We start from the raw sequence: 25,073 nt of genomic DNA on the forward strand, positions 1-25,073 counted from the left end.
CTTCCCCCCCCATTCCCCTTTCCCCCCCACTCCCCTTCCCCCCCACTCCCCTTTCCCCCCCCTCCCCCACTCTCTTTCCCCCCCCTTCCCCCCCTCCCCCACTCCCCTTTCCCCCCACCTCCCCCACTCCCCTTCCCCCCCCCCCCTCCCCCACTCCCCTTTCCCCCCCCCTCCCCCACTCCCCTTCCCCCCACTCCCCCCCTCCCCTTTCCCCCCCTCCCCTTTCCCCCCCTCCCCTTTCCCCCCCTCCCCCTTCCCCCCCTTCCCCCCCTCCCCTCTCCCCCCACTCCCCTTCCCCCCACTCCCCTTTCCCCCCCCAACCCCCACTCTCTTTCCCCCCCTCCCCTTCCCCCCCTCACCCACTCCTTTCCCCCCCTCACCCACTCCCCTTCCCCCCCCCACCCGCTCCCCTTCCCCCCGCTCCCCTTTCTCCCCCCTCCCCTTTCTCCCCCCCTCCCCTTTCTCCCCCCCTCCCCTTTCTCCCCCCGCCCTCCGCTCCCATTTCTCCCCCCGCCCTCCGCTCCCCTTTCTCCCCCCCTCTCCCCTTTCCCCCCCTCTCCCCTTTCCCCCCCTCTCCCCTTTCTCCCCCCGCCCTCCGCTCCCCTTTTCCCCCCGCCCTCCGCTCCCCTTTTCCCCCGCCCTCCGCTCCCCTTTTCCCCCCCCTCCGCTCCCCTTTTCCCCTCTCGCCCTCCGCTCCCCTTTTCCCACCCCCCTCCGCTCCCCTTTCTCCCCCCGCCCTCCGCTCCCCTTCCCCCCCCCTCCGCTCCCCTTTTCCCCCCCCTCCGCTCCCCTTTTCCCCTCTCGCCCTCCGCTCCCCTTTTCCCCCCCTCCGCTCCCCTTTTCCCCCCCTTTCCCCCCCCTCCGCTCCCCTTTACCCCCCCCCCTCCAGACACCCGCCACACTCGACACATACCTGCCGCCACACACACCTGCTGCCTCCCGCCCCTACGCACCGACATCACTGACCCACCGCCTACCGCCTCACACCCTAGCAGGACCCCCACTCACAGACAGCACTCACAACCCACGCGCCACCCGCCGCCTCACACCCTAGCAGGACCCCCACTCACAGACAGCACTCACAACCCACGCACCACCCGCCGCCTCACACCCTAGCAGGACCCCCACTCACAGACAGCACTCACAACCCACGCGCCACCCGCCACCTCACACCCTAGCAGGACCCACACTCACAGACAGCACTCACAACCCACGCACCACCCGCCGCCTCACACCCAAGCAGGACACACGCCTCACATTTTTACATCTGTTATGTCACCAAAATATACATTGTACTGTGGTGTGTTTACAATAAACCATTTTTAAACAACATCGTATTACATTTTATTCCATCTTTCTTTTCAACATTATTATCCAACCTTTACAACAAATACTCACCTATTGTTCCACGATTTATAAATAATACTACCTATTACGCATTTACATCCCGGGCAACGCCGGGTCTCTCAGCTAGTAATATATATTATCTGTAACTGTTACATACGCCTATAATATATATTATCTGTTACTGTTACATACGCCTATAATATATATTATCTGTAACTGTTACATACGCCTATAATATATATTATCTGTAACTGTTACACACGCCTATAATATATATTATCTGTAACTGTTACACACGCCTATAATATATATTATCTGTAACTGTTTCATACGCCTATAATATATATTATCTCTAACTGTTATACACGCCTATAATATATATTATCTGTAACTGTTACATGCGCCTATAATATATATTATCTGTAACTGTTACATACGCCTATAATATATATTATCTGTAACTGTTACATACGCCTATAATATATAATATCTGTAACTGTTACACACGCCTATAATATATATTATCTGTAACTGTTACACACGCCTATAATATATATTATCTGTAACTGTTTCATACGCCCATAATATATATTATCTGTAACTGTTACACACGCCTATAATATATATTATCTGTAACTGTTACATACGCCTATAATATATATTATCTGTAACTGTTACATACGCCTATAATATATATTATCTGTAACTGTTTCATACGCCTATAATATATATTATCTGTAACTGTTACATACGCCTATAATATATATTATCTGTAACTGTTTCATACGCCTATAATATATATTATCTGTAACTGTTACATACGCCCATAATATATATTATCTTTAACTGTGCATGCAATATCTTGTATATAATGTATACCCTGTTCATTTATGTAACTGTGTTTGTAACCATGTATTATTTGTTTTACTCTGTGCCCAGGATATACTTGAAAACGAGAGGTAACTCTCACTGTATTACTTCCTGGTAAAATATTTTATAAATAAATAAATTAAATTACTGGTTGTGTTTTTCCCTTTCTTGCGCTTTCTTTTTGTTCGCATGTTCCGTTCCCACGCCGCTGATCACGGGAGAGTCAAAGCTGCAGAGGGAGAGCACCTATTTCAAATCAAAGGGATCTATTGATTTTTCTATCACAGGCTACATTCTGCATACGGTATAAATATCGCGCATTGGAAATGTCGGCGTGCGAGATCCGTGGCGTTTCGTGGCCAGTTTCTGCCTGCTCTGGTTTTGCCTCCACGTACATCACTTCCGGCGATGTCTCTACTCTGAGCGGGTGCGGCTGGGCGCGGATCCCTCAGCTGCCAGGGCTCCAGACTCCCGTTCTCCACACAGGCAATCGATTCAACGCGTTTCGCCGAGCTTCGTCAGGATGTTTTTTGCCCCTTTGCCCGCCTGATTGGTATATTCCGCATGTCATTGTGTTACTGCCGGTGATAACGTTCCTATACAGAGTCCCTGTCTGACCTGGGTGCTTCCACTAACGCCCGTTCTAAAAATCCCCGAAAAAGGCGAACACAAAGGCGTTTTTTTTGGATCACCGCGCGCTCTGCTGCTTTGCCATGTTTTGTAGCCTTTCCCCAGTTGCTTGCTTCCTTGTGCCCCATTGCTTGCTTCCTTGTGCCCCGTTGCTTGCTTCCTTGTGCCCCGTTGCTTGCTTCCTTTTGCCCCGTTGCTTGCTTCCTTTTGCCCCGTTGCTTGCTTCCTTGTGCCCCATTGCTTGCTTCCTTGTGCCCCGTTGCTTGCTTCCTTGTGCCCCGTTGCTTGCTTCCTTTTGCCCCGTTGCTTGCTTCCTTTTGCCCCGTTGCTTGCTTCCTTTTGCCCCGTTGCTTGCTTCCTTTTGCCCCGTTGCTTACTTCCTTGTGCCCCGTTGCTTGCTTCCTTGTGCCCCATTGCTTGCTTCATTGTGCCCCGTTGCTTGCTTCCTTGTGCCCCGTTGCTTGCTTCCTTGTGCCCCGTTGCTTGCTTCCTTGTGCCCCGTTGCTTGCTTCCTTGTGCCCCGTTGCTTGCTTCCTTGTGCGCCGTTGCTTGCTTCCTTGTGCCCCTTGCTTGCTTCCTTGTGCCCCGTTGCTTGCTTCCTTGTGCCCCGTTGCTTGCTTCCTTGTGCCCCGTTGCTTGCTTCCTTGTGCCCCGTTGCTTGCTTCCTTGTGCCCCGTTGCTTGCTTCCTTGTGCCCCGTTGCTTGCTTCCTTGTGCCCCGTTGCTTGCTTCCTTGTGCCCCGTTGCTTGCTTCCTTGTGCCCCGTTGCTTGCTTCCTTGTGCCCAGTTGCTTGCTTCCTTGTGCCCCGTTGCTTGCTTCCTTGTGCCCCTTGCTTGCTTCCTTGTGCCCCGTTGCTTGCTTCCTTGTGCCCCGTTGCTTGCTTCCTTGTGCCCCGTTGTTTGCTTCCCTGTGCCCCGTTGCTTGCTTCCTTGTGCCCCGTTGCTGGCTTCCTTGTGCCCCGTTGCTTGCTTCCTTGTGCCCCGTTGCTGGCTTCCTTGTGCCCCGTTGCTGGCTTCCTTGTGCCCCGTTGCTGGCTTCCTTGTGCCCCGTTGCTGGCTTCCTTGTGCCCCGTTGCTGGCTTCCTTGTGCCCCGTTGCTGGCTTCCTTGTGCCCCGTTGCTTGCTTCCTTGTGCCCCGTTGCTGGCTTCCTTGTGCCCCGTTGCTGGCTTCCTTGTGCCCCGTTGCTGGCTTCCTTGTGCCCCGTTGCTGGCTTCCTTGTGCCCCGTTGCTGGCTTCCTTGTGCCCCGTTGCTTGCTTCCTTGTGCCCCGTTGCTGGCTTCCTTGTGCCCCGTTGCTGGCTTCCTTGTGCCCCGTTGCTGGCTTCCTTGTGCCCCGTTGCTGGCTTCCTTGTGCCCCGTTGCTGGCTTCCTTGTGCCCCGTTGCTGGCTTCCCTGTGCCCCGTTGCTTGCTTCCCTGTGCCCCGTTGCTTGCTTCCCTGTGCCCCGTTGCTTGCTTCCCTGTGCCCCGTTGCTTGCTTCCCTGTGCCCCGTTGCTTGCTTCCCTGTGCCCCGTTGCTTGCTTCCTTGTGCCCCGTTGCTTGCTTCCCTGTGCCCCGTTGCTTGCTTCCCTGTGCCCCGTTGCTTGCTTCCCTGTGCCCCGTTGCTTGCTTCCTTGTGCCCCGTTGCTTGCTTCCCTGTGCCCCGTTGCTTGCTTCCTTGTGCCCCTTGCTTGCTTCCTTGTGCCCCGTTGCTTGCTTCCTTGTGCCCCTTGCTTGCTTCCTTGTGCCCCGTTGCTTGCTTCCTTGTGCCCCATTGCTTGCTTCCTTGTGCCCCTTGCTTGCTTCCTTGTGCCCCGTTGCTTGCTTCCTTGTGCCCCTTGCTTGCTTCCCTGTGCCCCGTTGCTTGCTTCCCTGTGCCCCGTTGCTTGCTTCCTTGTGCCCCGTTGCTTGCTTCCCTGTGCCCCGTTGCTTGCTTCCTTGTGCCCCTTGCTTGCTTCCTTGTGCCCCGTTGCTTGCTTCCTTGTGCCCCTTGCTTGCTTCCTTGTGCCCCGTTGCTTGCTTCCTTGTGCCCCATTGCTTGCTTCCTTGTGCCCCTTGCTTGCTTCCTTGTGCCCCGTTGCTTGCTTCCTTGTGCCCCGTTGCTTGCTTCCTTGTGCCCCTTGCTTGCTTCCTTGTGCCCCGTTGCTTGCTTCCTTGTGCCCCATTGCTTGCTTCCTTGTGCCCCATTGCTTGCTTCCTTGTGCCCAGTTGCTTGCTTCCTTGTGCCCCGTTGCTTGCTTCCTTGTGCCCCTTGCTTGCTTCCTTGTGCCCCGTTGCTTGCTTCCTTGTGCCCCATTGCTTGCTTCATTGTGCCCCGTTGCTTGCTTCCTTGTGCCCCGTTGCTTGCTTCCTTGTGCCCCGTTGCTTGCTTCCTTGTGCCCCGTTGCTTGCTTCCTTGTGCCCCGTTGCTTGCTTCCTTGTGCGCCGTTGCTTGCTTCCTTGTGCCCCTTGCTTGCTTCCTTGTGCCCCGTTGCTTGCTTCCTTGTGCCCCGTTGCTTGCTTCCTTGTGCCCCGTTGCTTGCTTCCTTGTGCCCCGTTGCTTGCTTCCTTGTGCCCCGTTGCTGGCTTCCTTGTGCCCCGTTGCTGGCTTCCTTGTGCCCCGTTGCTGGCTTCCTTGTGCCCCGTTGCTGGCTTCCCTGTGCCCCGTTGCTTGCTTCCCTGTGCCCCGTTGCTTGCTTCCCTGTGCCCCGTTGCTTGCTTCCCTGTGCCCCGTTGCTTGCTTCCTTGTGCCCCGTTGCTTGCTTCCCTGTGCCCCGTTGCTTGCTTCCCTGTGCCCCGTTGCTTGCTTCCCTGTGCCCCGTTGCTTGCTTCCTTGTGCCCCGTTGCTTGCTTCCCTGTGCCCCGTTGCTTGCTTCCTTGTGCCCCTTGCTTGCTTCCTTGTGCCCCGTTGCTTGCTTCCTTGTGCCCCTTGCTTGCTTCCTTGTGCCCCGTTGCTTGCTTCCTTGTGCCCCATTGCTTGCTTCCTTGTGCCCCTTGCTTGCTTCCTTGTGCCCCGTTGCTTGCTTCCTTGTGCCCCTTGCTTGCTTCCCTGTGCCCCGTTGCTTGCTTCCCTGTGCCCCGTTGCTTGCTTCCTTGTGCCCCGTTGCTTGCTTCCCTGTGCCCCGTTGCTTGCTTCCTTGTGCCCCTTGCTTGCTTCCTTGTGCCCCGTTGCTTGCTTCCTTGTGCCCCTTGCTTGCTTCCTTGTGCCCCGTTGCTTGCTTCCTTGTGCCCCATTGCTTGCTTCCTTGTGCCCCTTGCTTGCTTCCTTGTGCCCCGTTGCTTGCTTCCTTGTGCCCCGTTGCTTGCTTCCTTGTGCCCCTTGCTTGCTTCCTTGTGCCCCGTTGCTTGCTTCCTTGTGCCCCATTGCTTGCTTCCTTGTGCCCCATTGCTTGCTTCCTTGTGCCCAGTTGCTTGCTTCCTTGTGCCCCGTTGCTTGCTTCCTTGTGCCCCTTGCTTGCTTCCTTGTGCCCCGTTGCTTGCTTCCTTGTGCCCCATTGCTTGCTTCATTGTGCCCCGTTGCTTGCTTCCTTGTGCCCCGTTGCTTGCTTCCTTGTGCCCCGTTGCTTGCTTCCTTGTGCCCCGTTGCTTGCTTCCTTGTGCCCCGTTGCTTGCTTCCTTGTGCGCCGTTGCTTGCTTCCTTGTGCCCCTTGCTTGCTTCCTTGTGCCCCGTTGCTTGCTTCCTTGTGCCCCGTTGCTTGCTTCCTTGTGCCCCGTTGCTTGCTTCCTTGTGCCCCGTTGCTTGCTTCCTTGTGCCCCGTTGCTTGCTTCCTTGTGCCCCGTTGCTTGCTTCCTTGTGCGCCGTTGCTTGCTTCCTTGTGCCCCTTGCTTGCTTCCTTGTGCCCCGTTGCTTGCTTCCTTGTGCCCCGTTGCTTGCTTCCTTGTGCCCCGTTGCTTGCTTCCTTGTGCCCCGTTGCTTGCTTCCTTGTGCCCCGTTGCTTGCTTCCTTGTGCCCCGTTGCTTGCTTCCTTGTGCCCCGTTGCTTGCTTCCTTGTGCCCCGTTGCTTGCTTCCTTGTGCCCCGTTGCTTGCTTCCTTGTGCCCAGTTGCTTGCTTCCTTGTGCCCCGTTGCTTGCTTCCTTGTGCCCCTTGCTTGCTTCCTTGTGCCCCGTTGCTTGCTTCCTTGTGCCCCGTTGCTTGCTTCCTTGTGCCCCGTTGTTTGCTTCCCTGTGCCCCGTTGCTTGCTTCCTTGTGCCCCGTTGCTGGCTTCCTTGTGCCCCGTTGCTTGCTTCCTTGTGCCCCGTTGCTGGCTTCCTTGTGCCCCGTTGCTGGCTTCCTTGTGCCCCGTTGCTGGCTTCCTTGTGCCCCGTTGCTGGCTTCCTTGTGCCCCGTTGCTGGCTTCCTTGTGCCCCGTTGCTGGCTTCCTTGTGCCCCGTTGCTTGCTTCCTTGTGCCCCGTTGCTGGCTTCCTTGTGCCCCGTTGCTGGCTTCCTTGTGCCCCGTTGCTGGCTTCCTTGTGCCCCGTTGCTGGCTTCCTTGTGCCCCGTTGCTGGCTTCCTTGTGCCCCGTTGCTTGCTTCCTTGTGCCCCGTTGCTGGCTTCCTTGTGCCCCGTTGCTGGCTTCCTTGTGCCCCGTTGCTGGCTTCCTTGTGCCCCGTTGCTGGCTTCCTTGTGCCCCGTTGCTGGCTTCCTTGTGCCCCGTTGCTGGCTTCCTTGTGCCCCGTTGCTGGCTTCCCTGTGCCCCGTTGCTTGCTTCCCTGTGCCCCGTTGCTTGCTTCCCTGTGCCCCGTTGCTTGCTTCCCTGTGCCCCGTTGCTTGCTTCCCTGTGCCCCGTTGCTTGCTTCCCTGTGCCCCGTTGCTTGCTTCCTTGTGCCCCGTTGCTTGCTTCCCTGTGCCCCGTTGCTTGCTTCCCTGTGCCCCGTTGCTTGCTTCCCTGTGCCCCGTTGCTTGCTTCCTTGTGCCCCGTTGCTTGCTTCCCTGTGCCCCGTTGCTTGCTTCCTTGTGCCCCTTGCTTGCTTCCTTGTGCCCCGTTGCTTGCTTCCTTGTGCCCCTTGCTTGCTTCCTTGTGCCCCGTTGCTTGCTTCCTTGTGCCCCATTGCTTGCTTCCTTGTGCCCCTTGCTTGCTTCCTTGTGCCCCGTTGCTTGCTTCCTTGTGCCCCTTGCTTGCTTCCCTGTGCCCCGTTGCTTGCTTCCCTGTGCCCCGTTGCTTGCTTCCTTGTGCCCCGTTGCTTGCTTCCCTGTGCCCCGTTGCTTGCTTCCTTGTGCCCCTTGCTTGCTTCCTTGTGCCCCGTTGCTTGCTTCCTTGTGCCCCTTGCTTGCTTCCTTGTGCCCCGTTGCTTGCTTCCTTGTGCCCCATTGCTTGCTTCCTTGTGCCCCTTGCTTGCTTCCTTGTGCCCCGTTGCTTGCTTCCTTGTGCCCCGTTGCTTGCTTCCTTGTGCCCCTTGCTTGCTTCCTTGTGCCCCGTTGCTTGCTTCCTTGTGCCCCATTGCTTGCTTCCTTGTGCCCCATTGCTTGCTTCCTTGTGCCCAGTTGCTTGCTTCCTTGTGCCCCGTTGCTTGCTTCCTTGTGCCCCTTGCTTGCTTCCTTGTGCCCCGTTGCTTGCTTCCTTGTGCCCCGTTGCTTGCTTCCTTGTGCCCCGTTGTTTGCTTCCCTGTGCCCCGTTGCTTGCTTCCTTGTGCCCCGTTGCTGGCTTCCTTGTGCCCCGTTGCTTGCTTCCTTGTGCCCCGTTGCTGGCTTCCTTGTGCCCCGTTGCTGGCTTCCTTGTGCCCCGTTGCTGGCTTCCTTGTGCCCCGTTGCTGGCTTCCTTGTGCCCCGTTGCTGGCTTCCTTGTGCCCCGTTGCTGGCTTCCTTGTGCCCCGTTGCTTGCTTCCTTGTGCCCCGTTGCTGGCTTCCTTGTGCCCCGTTGCTGGCTTCCTTGTGCCCCGTTGCTGGCTTCCTTGTGCCCCGTTGCTGGCTTCCTTGTGCCCCGTTGCTGGCTTCCTTGTGCCCCGTTGCTGGCTTCCTTGTGCCCCGTTGCTGGCTTCCCTGTGCCCCGTTGCTTGCTTCCCTGTGCCCCGTTGCTTGCTTCCCTGTGCCCCGTTGCTTGCTTCCCTGTGCCCCGTTGCTTGCTTCCCTGTGCCCCGTTGCTTGCTTCCTTGTGCCCCGTTGCTTGCTTCCCTGTGCCCCGTTGCTTGCTTCCCTGTGCCCCGTTGCTTGCTTCCCTGTGCCCCGTTGCTTGCTTCCTTGTGCCCCGTTGCTTGCTTCCCTGTGCCCCGTTGCTTGCTTCCTTGTGCCCCTTGCTTGCTTCCTTGTGCCCCGTTGCTTGCTTCCTTGTGCCCCTTGCTTGCTTCCTTGTGCCCCGTTGCTTGCTTCCTTGTGCCCCATTGCTTGCTTCCTTGTGCCCCTTGCTTGCTTCCTTGTGCCCCGTTGCTTGCTTCCTTGTGCCCCGTTGCTTGCTTCCTTGTGCCCCATTGCTTGCTTCCTTGTGCCCCTTGCTTGCTTCCTTGTGCCCCTTGCTTGCTTCCCTGTGCCCCGTTGCTTGCTTCCCTGTGCCCCGTTGCTTGCTTCCTTGTGCCCCGTTGCTTGCTTCCCTGTGCCCCGTTGCTTGCTTCCTTGTGCCCCTTGCTTGCTTCCTTGTGCCCCGTTGCTTGCTTCCTTGTGCCCCATTGCTTGCTTCCTTGTGCCCCGTTGCTTGCTTCCTTGTGCCCCGTTGCTTGCTTCCTTGTGCCCCGTTGCTGGCTTCCTTGTGCCCCGTTGCTTGCTTCCTTGTGCCCCTTGCTTGCTTCCTTGTGCCCCTTGCTTGCTTCCTTGTGCCCCGTTGCTTGCTTCCTTGTGCCCCATTGCTTGCTTCCTTGTGCCCCGTTGCTTGCACTCTCCGCTGCACCAAACTATCATGAGACGCCTGACAACATCTTCTGAAAAAGCGCTACGCCTGCTGGTGTGCATGCTGCTTCAGCGCGGGACGTCCCGTGTGCTTTTGGCTCAGTAGGAATTGTATGAGTTGTTCGGTACCCTCTGCCTTACCCTTTATCATTGCGCCCCCCCTAAGAGCGCTCCATTGCAGCCACACCTGAGAGCGCTCCATTGCAGCCACACCTGAGAGCGCTCCATTGCAGCCACACCTGAGAGCGCTCCCTTGTGGCCTCCCTGAGAGTGCGCCCTTGCCTCCCCCTGAGAGCGCGCCATTACGGCCACACCTGAGAGCACTTCCTTGTGGCCCCCCTGAGAGCGCTCCCTTGTGGCCCCCCTGAGAGCGCTCCCTTGTGGCCCCCCTGAGAGCGCTCCCTTGTGGCCCCCCTGAGAGCGCGCGCTTGTGGCCCCCCTGAGAGTGCGCCCTTGTGGCCCCCCTAAGAGCGCACCTTTTCGGCCCCCCTGAGAGTGCGCCCTTGTGGCCCCCTGAGAGCACGCTGTTACAGCCACACCTGAGAGCGCACCCTTGCGGCCCCCCTGAGAGCGCGCCCTTGCGGCCCCCCTGAGAGTGCGCCCTTGCGGCCCCCCTGAGAGTGCGCCCTTGCGGGCCCCCTGAGAGTGCGCCGTTACGGCCACACCTGAGACCGCGCGCTTGTGGCCCCCCTGAGAGCGCTCCCTTGTGGCCCCCCTGAGAGTGCGCCGTTGCTGCGACGCGTTGTTTTATGTTTCCCACGTGCGCGGGGAGAGGGATTTCCGTGTCAATTCGCCCCTCTGCCTCGTCTACAATAGGTGACTTGGGCGGGTGCAGCCGGTGCTGGCGTGTCTTGTGCAGCCTGTCTGAGCGCTATCCAATGAAAGCAGGGCAGCGCGGCTGCCATTTTGTTCGCTCTCCCGGCAGCGCAGTAAAGTTTATGCTGCTTCCCATGCAGAGTAGGACCCGCGGCCTGCGCAGGAATCTTACCACCGGCGGGGGCTGGCGGTGCTGGTTACCGCATGGCTCCCTGACCAGGACAGGATGTGTGTGCGGCCGAGCTCGCGTGTCCGGGCCTCTGCGGCCGCTATTATGGGGAACAGCTGTAGGACGGCCTCTCCCTTCCAGGGAAAGCATGTGGCGGGAGGGGGCAACGGGGGCGGCAAGGGTGGCAAATTACGGTGGAACCAAGGGGAACGGGGCGGGGGAAAGGTCATGGCGGGGACAGACAGCCGTATTCTTATATATATCCGTGTTATATTGAAGTATCCGTGTTATATTGAAGTATCCGTGTTATATTGAAGTATCCGTGTTATATTGAAGTATCCGTGTTATATTGAAGTATCCGTGTTATATTGAAGTATCCGTGTTATATTGAAGTATCCGTGTTATATTGAAGTATCCGTGTTATATTGAAGTATCCGGGCCCAGCACCCTGCAGAGGTCTGAGATACTGAGCCCTGACAATATATATAGTCCCCCTGAGTGGGCTTCCTTCGGAGCCGGGTAAGGAGGGTTACATATACATACACACGCCAGTACACCACATATAGACATACGTACCATGTGCATGTACATATACATACGCCAATACACCACATATAGACATACGTACCATGTGCATGTACATATACATACGCCGATACACCACATATAGACATACATACCGTGTGCATGTACATATACATACGCCGATACACCACATATAGACATACATACCGTGTGCATGTACATATACATACGCCAATACACCACATATAGACATACATACCGTGTGCATGTACATATACATACACACGCCAATACACCACATATAGACATACATACCGTGTGCATGTACATATACATACATGCGCCAACACACCACATATACACATACATACCGTGTGCATGTACATATACATACACACGCCGATACACCACATATAGACATACAGACCGTGTGCATGTACATATACATACACATGCCTATACACCACATGCAGACATACATACCATGTGCATATACTTCTACATACACACGCTGATACACCACATGCAGACATACATACCGTGTACATGTACTTCTACATACACACGCCGATACACCACATATAGACATACAGACCGTGTGCATGTACATATACATACACACGCCTATACACCACGTGCAGACATACATACCATGTGCATATACTTCTACATACACACGCCGATAAACCACATGCAGACATACATACCATGTGCATGTACATATACATACACATGCCGATACACCACATGCAGACATACATACCGTGTGCATGTACATATACATACACACGCTGATACACCACATGCAGACATACATACGTGTGCATGTACATATACATACACATGCCGATAAACCACATGCAGACATACATACCGTGTGCATATACATACACACGCCAATAAACCACATGCAGACATACATACCGTGTGCATGTACATATACATACACACGCCGATACACCACATATAAACATACATACCGTGTACATGTACTTCTACATACACACGCCGATAAACCACATGCAGACATACATACCGTGTGCATATACATACACACGTCGATAAACCACATGCAGACATATATACCGTGTGCATATACATACACACGCCGATAAACCACATGCAGACATACATACCGTGTGCATGTACATATACATACACACGCCGATAAACCACATATAAACATACATACCGTGTACATGTACTTCTACATACACACGCCGATAAACCACATGCAGACATACATACCGTGTGCATATACATACACACGCCGATAAACCACATGCAGACATACATACCGTGTGCATATACATACACACGCCGATAAACCACATGCAGACATATTTACCGTGTGCATATACATACACACGCCGATAAACCACATGCAGACATACATACCGTGTGCATGTACATATACATACACACGCCGATAAACCACATGCAGACATACATACCGTGTGCATATACATACACACGCCGATACACCACATATAGACATACATACCGTGTGCATATACATACACACGCCGATACACCACATATAGACATACATACCGTGTGCATGTACATACACACGCCAATACACCACATATAGATGTAGCCAGGTCACCCCCTCTGCCCTGCGACCCCCGTTACCTCCGTTGCCAGGATCGATGGTGGGTGCTGCCGGAGCCAAGCGGCAGACCCGCCGGCCATTCTGGAGGGTGGGGGCCGAGCATGGAGCGCTCCAGTGCTCCGGAGGTCCTCGGCGGCTCCCGTGCAGGGCGCCGCCATCTTGCGCGAGTTCGCGGATGCGCAGTACCCACGGAGACGCAGCGGCCAGCCAGAGACATTGCGCATGCGCAGTGATAGCGCGCGAACCCTAGCCTACCAGGGAAGGCTCTTGGAAGGGACTACAAATCCCATGAGCCTCAGCAGCGACCCACGCAATGCCAGGGAGCCAATAGGGCTGGAGGATTGCCCTGCAGGAGCTAATGGATACATTTTGCGGAGTTTTTGCAGACAGGCAGTCAGGACCAGGAAGAGCTAGGGGTAGGAGGTGAGTGCAGGGGTCCGTGACCCGCTGCATTAGGCCAGCAGCCCCCTTAGGCCCCAGATAGGTCCTGAGCCACCTGATAGCTTGTGGTGCTGTAGGGACAGGCCCTAGGTTAGGGACCCTGCCCCATTAGATGTTTGTTAGTTAGGGACACAGTGGACGCTGCGCTTCCCCCAAGAGGCTTTGGCTCAAGCCTACACCAGTAAGAGAGCTGGACTATCTTCAGGGTGGGATCGCCCCTGACAGATCACCACGCGGGTGGATCCTGGATGTCGTGCAGGAAATCGCCGGATCCTTTGAGAAGATCCTTTAACGCCGGGTGCCGCCGCACCGGGCAGGTATCGTTATAAAGTGCACCAACAGAGTACTCACACATCGTGGCAGCGCTGACCACGGGGCAAGGGTTATACTGTGGACATGGTGTGGGGGGTACACGGTGGTGGGCACGGGGTATACGCTCCTAAGCGGGAGTGACTGACACTTGGTACAGAGTGGTACACTTATTGATGTTGTCGTTATATGGTTAATGCACGTGTATTGTGTATTTTATTATCTGCATATAGTAAACCTGCGATATATATATATATACCTTTGGTGTATGTGGTTCATATATGTGGTTCCTGTGTAGGGGACATTCTATACTCCTAGAATCCTGCACAGGTGGAGGCGCTGATTAAGAAACGTTCCAGAGAGCACCCCAGGTTCCCAGCAAGCGGAGGCTCAGGCTTCTTGTGAACCTGCACGTATACGCACCACACCTGGTAACACATAGGTTCCCCCTCACATACACTCTATATGCGGTTGGGTGGGGGAAAACCCGTTACATTTGGAGGCGCTGCTGAGAGCTCAGACCTGGGGTGCCCCACTCAGTTATTAATGATGTCACCACCGTTACCGTCACCGTCACGCTCAGAGGTGTATGACTGGGTCGTGGAGATGCAAGTGCCGCCGCTTCACACACTCGCTGTGAGCCGGGTCCCTGCTGATACTCCGTCTTCGGCAATACAAATGGCATTGAGGCAGCACCCAAATATCCGGGATGCCGCCAAAATAAAAGTGTTGGAACGACGTAAGGATGCGGCCCAGGAGTGTTGCTCCGTGTTAGTGAGTATAGGGCAAGATATAACAGAAGACCGGGGCCCGTCCAGTTTGTGGCTCGCAAGGCCGACCGGTTCCTGCTGTATTGTTGCCTACCCTGAACTGCCTATAAAATCCGAGCCGAGCAGCTCTCACATGCATACATCACCCTTCCCCCCTGAAAGTTATTGTGGAGGCGACCGGGGTGCTTTTACGGGCTACAGTCCACCGTTAAGTATTGCCAGCTCTTCCTCTAAACGTGGGGATGATATCCGAATGCTAGCCCAGGCTATCCTACAAATGGGGGCGTCCAAATCTGAATCCCCGCCCCCACAGCAGTATCGCAAGTTAAAGATCTTTTCCGGGGCCAAGCCGACCCCGCCTGGCGAAGAAGCGTTTGAAGTCTGGAGGGAATACACCTCTCAGGTCCTAGAAGAATGGATATGCCCTGAGTCGGTGAAGCAGCAACGCATAATGGAATGCTTACGTCCTCCCGCGTCCACAACCATACAGATGTGTAAAGATCAGCATGCGGACATTACAGCTCATCAGATGATGGAGACTCTTGTGCGGGCCTACGGGCGAACAGAAGACATAGGACAATTGATGAAGAGATACTACAACCTTTGCCAAAAAGAGGGAGAGGATCTATCTGACTTCCTACCGAGGATTCAATTGGTCTTATGGTAACTGCGTAAGCGTAAATGTATTACCGCTGCAGAGGTGGATGAGTATCGCCGCGCGCAATTCCTGAGTGGAGCCCTTCCCACTCATCCTATTGTACTCATGATGAGGCGTTCTCTGATGCGAGGTGACCCCCCTACCTGGGAGGAGCTAATGGATGAAATAAAAGAACATGAGGTCTATGCCCGATTGCATACTTCCAAGAAGACTAAAGAGTCTCCAAAGAGTGAACCTCAGGGGGCTTCTGCGCCAAAGGTCAAGAAACCTCCAAGTCAGGAAGAGGAGGCCTCACCCAAGCTCCCAGTCTCCAAATCCAGACCATCCGGGAAACCATCTTCCCCGTACCCGGGCCGCCCTGAACCCGGCGAAGTCGTCTGCTATGGCTGCGGTCGAAGAGGCCACTTCCTCCGGGACTGTCCCGAGAAGGAAGATCCCGACAAAAAACCTCCAAGTAATGGACGTTACGCTAAGGCCATGATCTGCCGGGCACAGACCACAGGAGCCGAGACATCCGAGGCCACCCCTGCGCCTCCTGAAGCGCCTACTGACCTAAGTCCCGACGATGGGACTCCGCCCGGGGATGCTTACAGTCAGGTAGGCCCCTCTGCTATCGTGCGTGTGATAGTAGAAGGAGTCTATGCCTCTGCTCTGCTGGACACCGGATCCCAAGTGACCATAATATACCGGCAATTCTGTGACCAACATCTCCACCACTGTCCCATGCGGTCGGCGGAACATATGAAGGTGAGGGGGTTAAGTAACGAAGATTACCTCATCCATGGGATCATGAGAGTTCAATTGGATATAGTCCAACTGAACACCGGCAAGAAACATCCCATGCATGTGGAGGCAATGGTATGTCCGAAGCCCCAAGGACAGTGTCAGTACCCGATCATCTTGGGAACGAATACTGATATAGTGCAAGCCGTAATCAGAGCATACCTGAAAGAGACCAACGAATTACCTATGGCTAATCCACTCCTTGACCCTATACTGCGGGAGGAGTGCAACCGAGTATATGCCTTAGAGCGTCACGGGGACCTCTACAATCATCATGCGGACTGACAACCATTTTACCAGGGGGAGTGCAACATATGGCCATCTGGTGCTGTTATCCCGATCGAGAGGATACCGATCAATTGTTCTCTCTGGAGAGTACACCTGAGGAAGAGGTTCAGAGAGGGTATAGGGTAATACCCGAAGTGAGAGAGTGGAAGACTAAAATTCCTCCACGAACCTACGTATATGTTCAGAACATCTCCCCATACCTGGTGGATCTTGATGCCGGACGAAGTTTGGGCAGCATATATCCGGTCAGCCACAGGTGAACGCCGCTGCAGTGGGTGAGCAGTTAGTCGACTTGGATTTCAACTTTGGAGACTCAACGCTGCCCACTGAGTGGAAGGATCGACTGTCGGCCAAGCTGAACGAAAGAAGGACAGTATTTTCCACCAGCGAGATGGATGTGGGCCGCAGTCGCAGCGCCCAACACACCATTAGATTGAGTGACGCCACTCCGTTCCGTGAACACTCTCGTCGCCTCGCTCCCAGGGATGTGGACGATGTAAGGAACGTCCTGAAAGAAATGGAGACCACTGGGATTTTGACGGAGTCTTGGAGTCCTTACGCCTCACCCACAGTGGTGGTAAGGAAGAAGAATTGATCTGTAAGATTGTGCGCCGATTATCTAACCCTGAATCATCGTACGGTACCCAATCAATACAACCTTCCTCGCATTGAAGAGATTCTGAATGCTCTAACCGGGAGCCAGTGGTTCAGTGTTCTCGACTTATGATCTGGGTACTACCAGGTACCTATGAGTATAGTAGAATAGTTATTTCTCCTGAGGAAGCTGACGTTAGTTCAGCGAAACGCGTAGAGCTTCAACACCGCAAGCAGTTGCTCCCGATCTGAAGGTGAAGAGCCTGCCGTGCCGTTCTATTACCTGCCTCTTCCTCCGTCCAACCGGAAGTTGTCTGTCCCCAACGGATGGGACGTCAGACGCCGTCCAACGCGGTCTGACTGAGGGAGTTTCGAAGTGAACGGCCAGACTACCACCTCTCCCGGCGTGAGATCTACTGCCTCAAGAAAACCTTATGTGCCTATTATTGATGTACACATTGTGAATACATTTCTTAAAGCTTTTTAATAGATATAAATTTGTTTATTGGTCCACACCATGGTCTCTCTTTGCTGTTTTCCATGAATAGTATCCTGAGTTGGAGCCCTCCTGAGTTTCCACCTATCGTGTTCCCCGCTTATGCTAACTCTTCACTTACCTGCTGTAAACGTAGGCAATCTATATGAGCCAAGATTCCACTGCTCCATCATTGTGTGATTTTGCTGCACCATTATTGTTTATTTCTTTTTTGGGGTGTTCCTGAATCATCGCTCCCTTCATACCCTGGATGTCCATTACTGTTTATAAGGGAACCTGTACAAATTCCCTGTGAAGGTTGAGAATCTTTCTATTTCCCCTTACAACCCACTTATATTTTCATCACATATTTATCACTATTTTTGTTGTCTAGCGCCGTTCTAAATCACTTGGGTTTATTTTATTGCACTATCACGCCGACCAGGACTAAGTGCTACTCCCGATGATGATGAATGGGAAGAGATACCGGGACTAGGGATGCGAGCAATGTGTAGCATAGCAGTCGTCATCAATGATCAAGTGGCCTTCTCCGAATTGCGGGTTGCAGATTCTTTAGGATGCCAGTCGCAGGCTATCCCCACCGCCTACTGCGATCCCAAGGGAATGAACATAATGCACGATAAGGTCATACGATGGAAAGACCTAGTGGACTACCAAATGAGAGATCCAGTAATCAGCATCATTCGGCAAGCTGTTCAAAGAAAGAATCCGGCATTACTGAAACGTGCTCCCCGAGACATGGTCGCATTGCTAATGCGTGAGGTGGACAAGTTTGAGATTGACAATTGCTTGCTCTATAGGGTAGTACAATATCACGACCACCCTGATAGGTGACAACTGGTTCTACCCCAAAACATAAGATATATGGTGTTGAGTGTGATGGGAGACGCACTTAATAACACATTTATATTTCGTGGATCCTGATTGAGCAGAACAGGTTGAGCAAAATAAACTGAGATTTATTCAATTGATAGGCAAACACACGACAAATGCAGAATACACTTAATAATTACACTTACGGGTAGAGGAACAGGGGATAATGTCCAGAAAGGTGCAAAGCACCAGAAGATTGTCTTTTAAAATGTAGTCCTTTTGCAAATTGCCAAATAAATAGCCAGTCCAATCCTTCTGTGAAAGTGCAAAGTCTTTTCTGGTTCTTTGGGGTTCGTTCTGGAATCCCAAGGGCTAACGAAATCCTGAAGCAGGGCAAGTTTCCTTGTTGCGATGTTTTTAACCCCTTGCGTTCTGGAATCGTAGCCGCTGTACTTAGATCTTATCCGCTTGAAGAAATCAGGTAACAACAGCAACAACAACAGCACAGCAATGAGGGGTAGAGGCCTTTTAAAGGACAAGGACCTGTGAAGTGTTACATTAGCCTCATCCCATTGGCAAGGAATTATCTTCCTCCTATCAGAACCTGCCATATCACATGGGCAAATCCTACAGCCAGCTCAGGTAACTCTGAGCATGCTCAGTAAGCAGCTTGGTAGCACTGCTAAGTAAAAAGGGGCCACTCATTTCAGGGGACGCAATGTCTGGAGTTTGGTCCCAAGGTGTGAAATATCTAGGATGAGTAACAGGATCTGCTACTCAGAAACATCCTGATTAAGTGACACTGTAAGACTCTGGGGTCTATCCTCCCCCCCCCCCACACATGTCCCTAGACACATTGCATCTCCCACCAGGGGGCTCATGTATGCATAACATTTGTTCCTTAATGCATTACAAAGGCAGACAGAAAAAAATAGCATCCTGCCGGTACATTTAAAAACTGCAACAGAAAGGCACTTCATCAAAAATATATGTTTCCCTTATGACAAAGTTATATTTTTAATATGTGTGTTCTTGGGCGGTTACACTGAGGCTGCACAGCAAAAATCAGGGTGCTGGCTCACTCCGTTCCTAAATTAGCAGTCTTAATGGAACGGCTCCTGTTATTCAGCACTGCAGGTAGGGACAACAATGCATAGAGGGGAGAATGGTACATGGGAACAGCATATAAAATTAACCCCTTCATCCCCAATACGAAATAGGGGTAACCAGCCGAGCACACTGCCTTTATTAATGCGCTGATTGCCCCCATTTTCGCCACATCTCCCCCACTCAAAGCCCAAGGTTTGCCCTGGCCACCTCCTCTGGTGATTGGGCTGTCCGGAGGGTTTTTTAAGTCATTAGGTCTTGGGGATTGTCCTGCCGGGAGAGGCCATCAGCGTTCCCATGCTCACTGCCTTTCTGGTGCTGTATGGTGATATCAAACTCCTGCCAGGCAAGTCTCCCGCGCCATAGCTTGGCATTCTCTCCCAACACCCGCTGTAACCAACTTAGGGGGTTATGGTCAGTGATAACAGTGAAGGTTCTGCCATACAGAGAGAGCTGTAGCTTCTTTAGAGCCCATACTATGGCCAGACACTCCGTCTCAATAGTGGCATATGCCACTTCTCTGGGCAGCCGCTTGCGGCCCAGATATCATTGGAGGTTCCCTGACCTCCTCCCCCACCTGGCTGAGCACAGCACCAATGCCAACGTCTGAGGCATCAGTCTGCACCAGAAACTTCTTGGAATAATCTGGAGCGGCCAGTATAGGAGCGCTGGCTAGTGCAGTCTTCAAAGCCTGAAATGCAGCTTCACAGGCAGGAGGCCAGACTACCAGCACAGACTGTCGCTTCTGGGTCGTCAGTCAGGGGTGTTGCAATGGCACTATACTGGGGAACAAACTTCCTATATAGTAGCCTGCTTTGCCTAGGAAAGCCATGACCTGATTCTTGGTTTTGGGAGTGGGCCACTGCACTACTGCCTCTACCTTAGCTTGTTCTGGCTTGAGGTGCCCTCCACCCACCCTATGCCCTAGGTATAAGACTTCAGCCATCCCGACTAAGCACTTGGTGGGTTTTAAGGTGAGACCTGCCTCCCTAATCCTGGCTAGCACCGCAGCTACATGAATTAAGTGTGATTCCCAGGAGTTACTGAACACAGCAATATCATCCAGATAAGCCCTTGCAAACCCTTGCATGTCCTCTAGCAAACGATTGACCAGGCGTTGGAAGGTAGCCGGTGCATTCTTCATCCCAAATGGCATCACTAAGAACTCATAGATGCCACTTTGGGTGATGAAAGCCGACTTCTCCCTAGCCTCCTGGGTCAAAGGGATCTGCCAGTACCCTTTACTGAGATCCATGGTGGTCAGATACCTTGCCCCCGCGAGTTCATCCAGCAACTCATCCATGCGGGGCATGGGGTAGGCATCTGAAACCGTCCCTGCATTGAGCTGCCGGTAGTCCACATAGAACCAGGTGGTCCCATCCTTCTTAGGCACTAGGACCACCGGACAAGCCCAAGGGCTCTGGGATGGTACAATTACCCCTAGGGCCAGCATCTCCTCCACCTCCCTCTCTATACTGCCCTTCACCTCTGCTGACACTCTATAAGCGTGCTTATGCAGACGTCTCAGATCCCCTGTAAGCACTGGGTGCTCAGTGATGTGTGTCCTCCCTGGCTTGTCCGTGAACAGAGCCCTATACTGCTCTAGCATAGCCCTGGCATCTGCTCTCTGCCTGACACTCAGCTGAGATCCTATCTCCACCTGCTCTCTGGTACCTCCCTGCCTAGCCTCCCCTAGGAGATCTGGCAGAGCTATGTCCTCCTTGAGCATCTGGATGTGATAGACTTTGGTCCTCCCTGTCTCCCTAACCCTGGCTAGCACTGCTGCTACCTGTCCTGGATACAAACCCCAGATCTGCCTGAAGCCAACTATCCTCTCCCTGTATGTCCCCACATACCTCTGCACTTTCCCTAGGGCCCTCCTGACCAGGCAGTGGGAGGTAGTCAGAGCATTCCTCATCCTGAATGGCACCCTGAAAAACTCACAGAGGCCATTCTGAAGGCTGAAGACTGACCCCCCCTTTGCCTTCCTCTCTACACTGTCTGCCACCTCTGCTGATACTTCATAGGTATTCTTATGCAGAGGATGCAGATCCCCTGGGAGCACAGGCTGATCCGTACTATGTGCCCTGCCCAGCTTGTCTGAGAACCGGACCCTAGGCTGCTCTACCCTAGCCCCGGCTTCTGCCCCTGCCTGCCTACCTCCCCGGGCCCCTAGCTCAACTAGGACCCCCTAGGAAACCCTATCCTACCTAAGAGGCCTGGCACTGCCTGAGCTACTTCCTGAAACATGTTCCCCATTCCTGGTAACAGGTTCAGGAGCATCTGCACATAATCACCTGCTTTACCCTCTGGCTGGCAGGCGCCCCAGGGGTGGACATAGTCTGCCACTGCCCCTGCTGCCTCCGGCCAGAAGTAAGGCTGCAACAGCTGGGTTCTCATGTGAGTGACCTCCTGATGCCCCTCTAGTGGACTAGGGAAGGCTACCTGCAACACTTGCTGCCTACCCTCCCTGGGTCCCACTAACCGTCTTCTACCTGTCCAGCCCCTGGCTAACCCGGTAGAACCTGGATCCCTTCCCCAGAGCCCGTGGTGCCACAGCCTGTGGTCTGACCCCCCGTTTTCCCAGGACTCGGACGCCCGCAGTCCCATACCTTCTAAGCTGGGGTCAGCTTTCACCGCATCCCTATCTGCTGTCCCTAATTCTAACCACCCACCCTTAGTCTCTAAGTCAGGGATAAAAGGAACAGGTAAAGGGAACAATAAGTCAGTCTCTGGTCGCGACTCAGTAGTCTGGCTTACCTGTCTGGTCTCCGCAGAGGCCACTGGAACCGTTGGTCCCAAATGCAGGGGGACAGAGGTTGATTCTGCTGTGATTCCTGATGACAGGCTCTTAGGAATCGCCGCAACAGCAGGCAATTCCGCAGCAACCACAAAGATCACAGGCTCCAGGTTATTGCTAAGGCGCACCTCAGCAGTTACCCTGGACAAAATCCCCACCTCCCTCATGCCATGATTGGCACCCCCATCCAAAACGATCTGGTCACCCTGGAAGGACCGCAGCCCTCCATCAGGCATGGTTCTTTGCACCCTGGTGCCCGGGAGCAAATCTTCTGGCTGCACCAGAATAACAGCAGCACCCAAATCTGGCAAGCTCCCTGCTTGCTGGTCACCAAAGGTAACCCTCCATGGGTGCCTGCTCAGGAAATCAGCAGGCTGCATCTCGACTGATGCACTTTGACATCCTCTGCTCACTGCTGCTGGCTCTGAGGTGACAAAAGCAGCATCTGCCTGGGACATCCCTCTTGGTTGTGGCTCCCTGGCTGTGCTCTGTTCCTCTGTGTGGGCCAGCCCAATCTGGGTTACTAGCCCTGCAGCTCGTGAACGTTGCCCCTGATGGGGTCCCCCAGACCGCTCACGGTCCGGGCAATGTGGCCGGATGTGGCCCACCTTGTGGCAATGATAGCACCGTCTCTCAAGCTTGAACACCCCAGTATAGGGCGTGTTGCTGCCCACTGTATGTTTGGGAGTCTGCTGAGGTGCAGACTGGTCCCCCCTAGCCGGAATGGCTACCTCTCTGGGGACTGCTGCGTTGCTCACCAAGGCTCTGCTGGTTACATATTCATTTACTGGCTCTGCTGCTTCCACAGCAGTTACTCTGGGAACGTCCTGTTCCCCGCTGACAAGGTGGGAGTGAGGGGGCCTTCCAAGCGCTGTCGACAGGAGCTGGAGTCGCTGTTCATAGCTAAGCCCTTCTCCCCAGGCGGTGAGGAGTGCAATGAGTTCAGAGGTAGCAAGTCCGGTCGCCGCAGCGACTGATCCATCTGCACCCCCTGGCACCACGCCACCCTCTTCCAGGTGGTCACTAACATCCTCCCGCTGTCCTTGCAGCCCCGGAGCTGGAGGGACCTCCTGCACTCCGGGCTGAGTACTGTCTTCTGCCACAGCAGCTGGTGGGGCCATCCTGCCCTCATATTCTTCTAAATCCTCCTCCAGCTGACTCTTGGAACGACCGTCTGTCGTTAAGCCATATCCCGCACATCTCTCCACGACTTGCTCTGTCCCAGGAACGGAACCTCCCTGAGCGCAGACTCATGGTGCCACCGGGTTATGGGTCCAGAGACCAGTGAATTATCTCGTGCTTCTTTGGAAGTGTGTGTAAGTTGCCACTTGTCTGAGGAGCTTGCAATCTACAAGGTCCTCACTATATTACAGAGCCCCACTGGAAACTGGAATATAGGCTCAATCAGTATCTCACCAGCTGCCACCAGTTTGTAACGCCTGTGACGGGAGACGCACTTAATAACACATTTATATTTCGTGGATCCTGATTGAGCAGAACAGGTTGAGCAAAATAAACTGAGATTTATTCCCTTGATAGGCAAACACACGACAACTGCAGAATAAACTTAATAATTACACTTACGGGTAGAGGAACAGGGGATAATGTCCAAAAAGGTGCAAAGCACCAGAAGATTGTCTTTTAAAATGTAGTCCATTTGCAAATTGCCAAATAAATAGCCAGTCCAATCCTTCTGTGAATGCAGTCTTTTCTGGTTCTTTGGGGTTCGTTCTGGAATCCCCAGGGCTAACAAAATCCTGAAGCAGGGCAAGGTTCCTTGTTGCAATGTTTTTAACCCCTTGCATTCTGGAATCTTAGCCGCTGTACTTAGATCTTATCCACTTGAAGAAATCAGGTAACAGCAACAACAACAGCACAGGAATGAGGGTTACAGGCCTTTTTAAGGACAAGGACCCGTGAAGTGTTACTGTACATTAGCCTCATCCCATTGGCAAGGAATTGTCTTCCTCCTATCAGAACCTGCCATGTCACATGGGCAAATCCTACAGCCAGCCCAGGTAACTCTGAGCATGCTCAGTAAGCAGCTTGGTAGCACTGCTAAGTAAAAAGGGGCCACTCATTTCTGGGGACGCAATGTCTGGAGTTTGGTCCCAAGGTGTGAAATATCCAGGCTGAGTAACAGGACCTGCTACTCAGAAACATCCTGATTAAGTGACACTATAAAACTCTGGGGTCTTTCATCCCCCCCCCCCCCCCCACATGTCCCTAGACACATTGCATCTCCCACCAGGGGGCTCATGTATGCATAACATTTGTTCCTTAATGCATTACAAAGGCAGACAGAAAAAAATAGCATCCTGCCGGTACATTTAAAAACTGCAACAGAAAGGCACTTCATCAAAAATATATGTTTCCCTTATGACAAAGTTATATTTTTAATATGTGTGTTCTTGGGCGGTTACACTGAGGCTGCACAGCAAAAATCAGGGTGCTAACTCACTCCGTTCCTAAATTAGCAGTTTTAATGGAACGGCTCCTGTTATTCAGCACTGCAGGTAGGGACAAGCCGGCAAAAAAGGGACAACAATGCATAGAGGGGAGAATGGTACATGGGAACAGCATATACAATTAACCCCTTCATCCCCAATACGAAATAGGGGTAACCAGCTGAGCACACTGCCTTTATTAATGCGCTGATTACCCCCATTTTCGCAACATTGAGGTCTCTACATGATGAACATGGGCATCACGGAGTAGAGAAGACCTTTGGATTGATCAGAGACCGCTTCTTCTGGCCCAGGATGTGGGAAGCGGTAGAACAACACTGCCCCCGTTGTTCCCGGTGTATTCAATGCAAGACCTTGCCTCCAAGAGCAGCGCCAGTGGCCCATCTGAAGAGTTCTGGCACAATGGACCTAGTGTGTATGGACTTTTTGTGCATTGAGCCCGATAGCCGAGGAATATGCAACGTGCTGGTCATCACGGACCATTACACCCGGTATGCGCATGCCTTCCCCGCAAAAGACCAGAAAGCCATCACAGTGGCAAAGATATTATGGGAGAAGTACTTCCTTCATTACGGTCTTCCAAATCGACTTCACTCAGACCAAGGTCGCGATTTTGAGAGCACTCTGATCCGGGAGTTGCTCAAAATGCTGAACATTGCTAAATCACGGACGACTCCGTAACATCCCGAAGGAGATGCTTTTCCAGAACTATTCAATCAGACCTTATTGGACATGCTTGGGACATTAAGGGGTGCTCAGAAGACTGAATGGAGTCGACACGTGGAGACCCTGGTCCACGCGTATAATTGTACCCGCCACGAGT

Source organism: Ascaphus truei, assembly GCF_040206685.1.
Source record: "Ascaphus truei isolate aAscTru1 chromosome 8 unlocalized genomic scaffold, aAscTru1.hap1 SUPER_8_unloc_2, whole genome shotgun sequence".
NCBI lineage: Eukaryota > Metazoa > Chordata > Amphibia > Anura > Ascaphidae > Ascaphus > Ascaphus truei.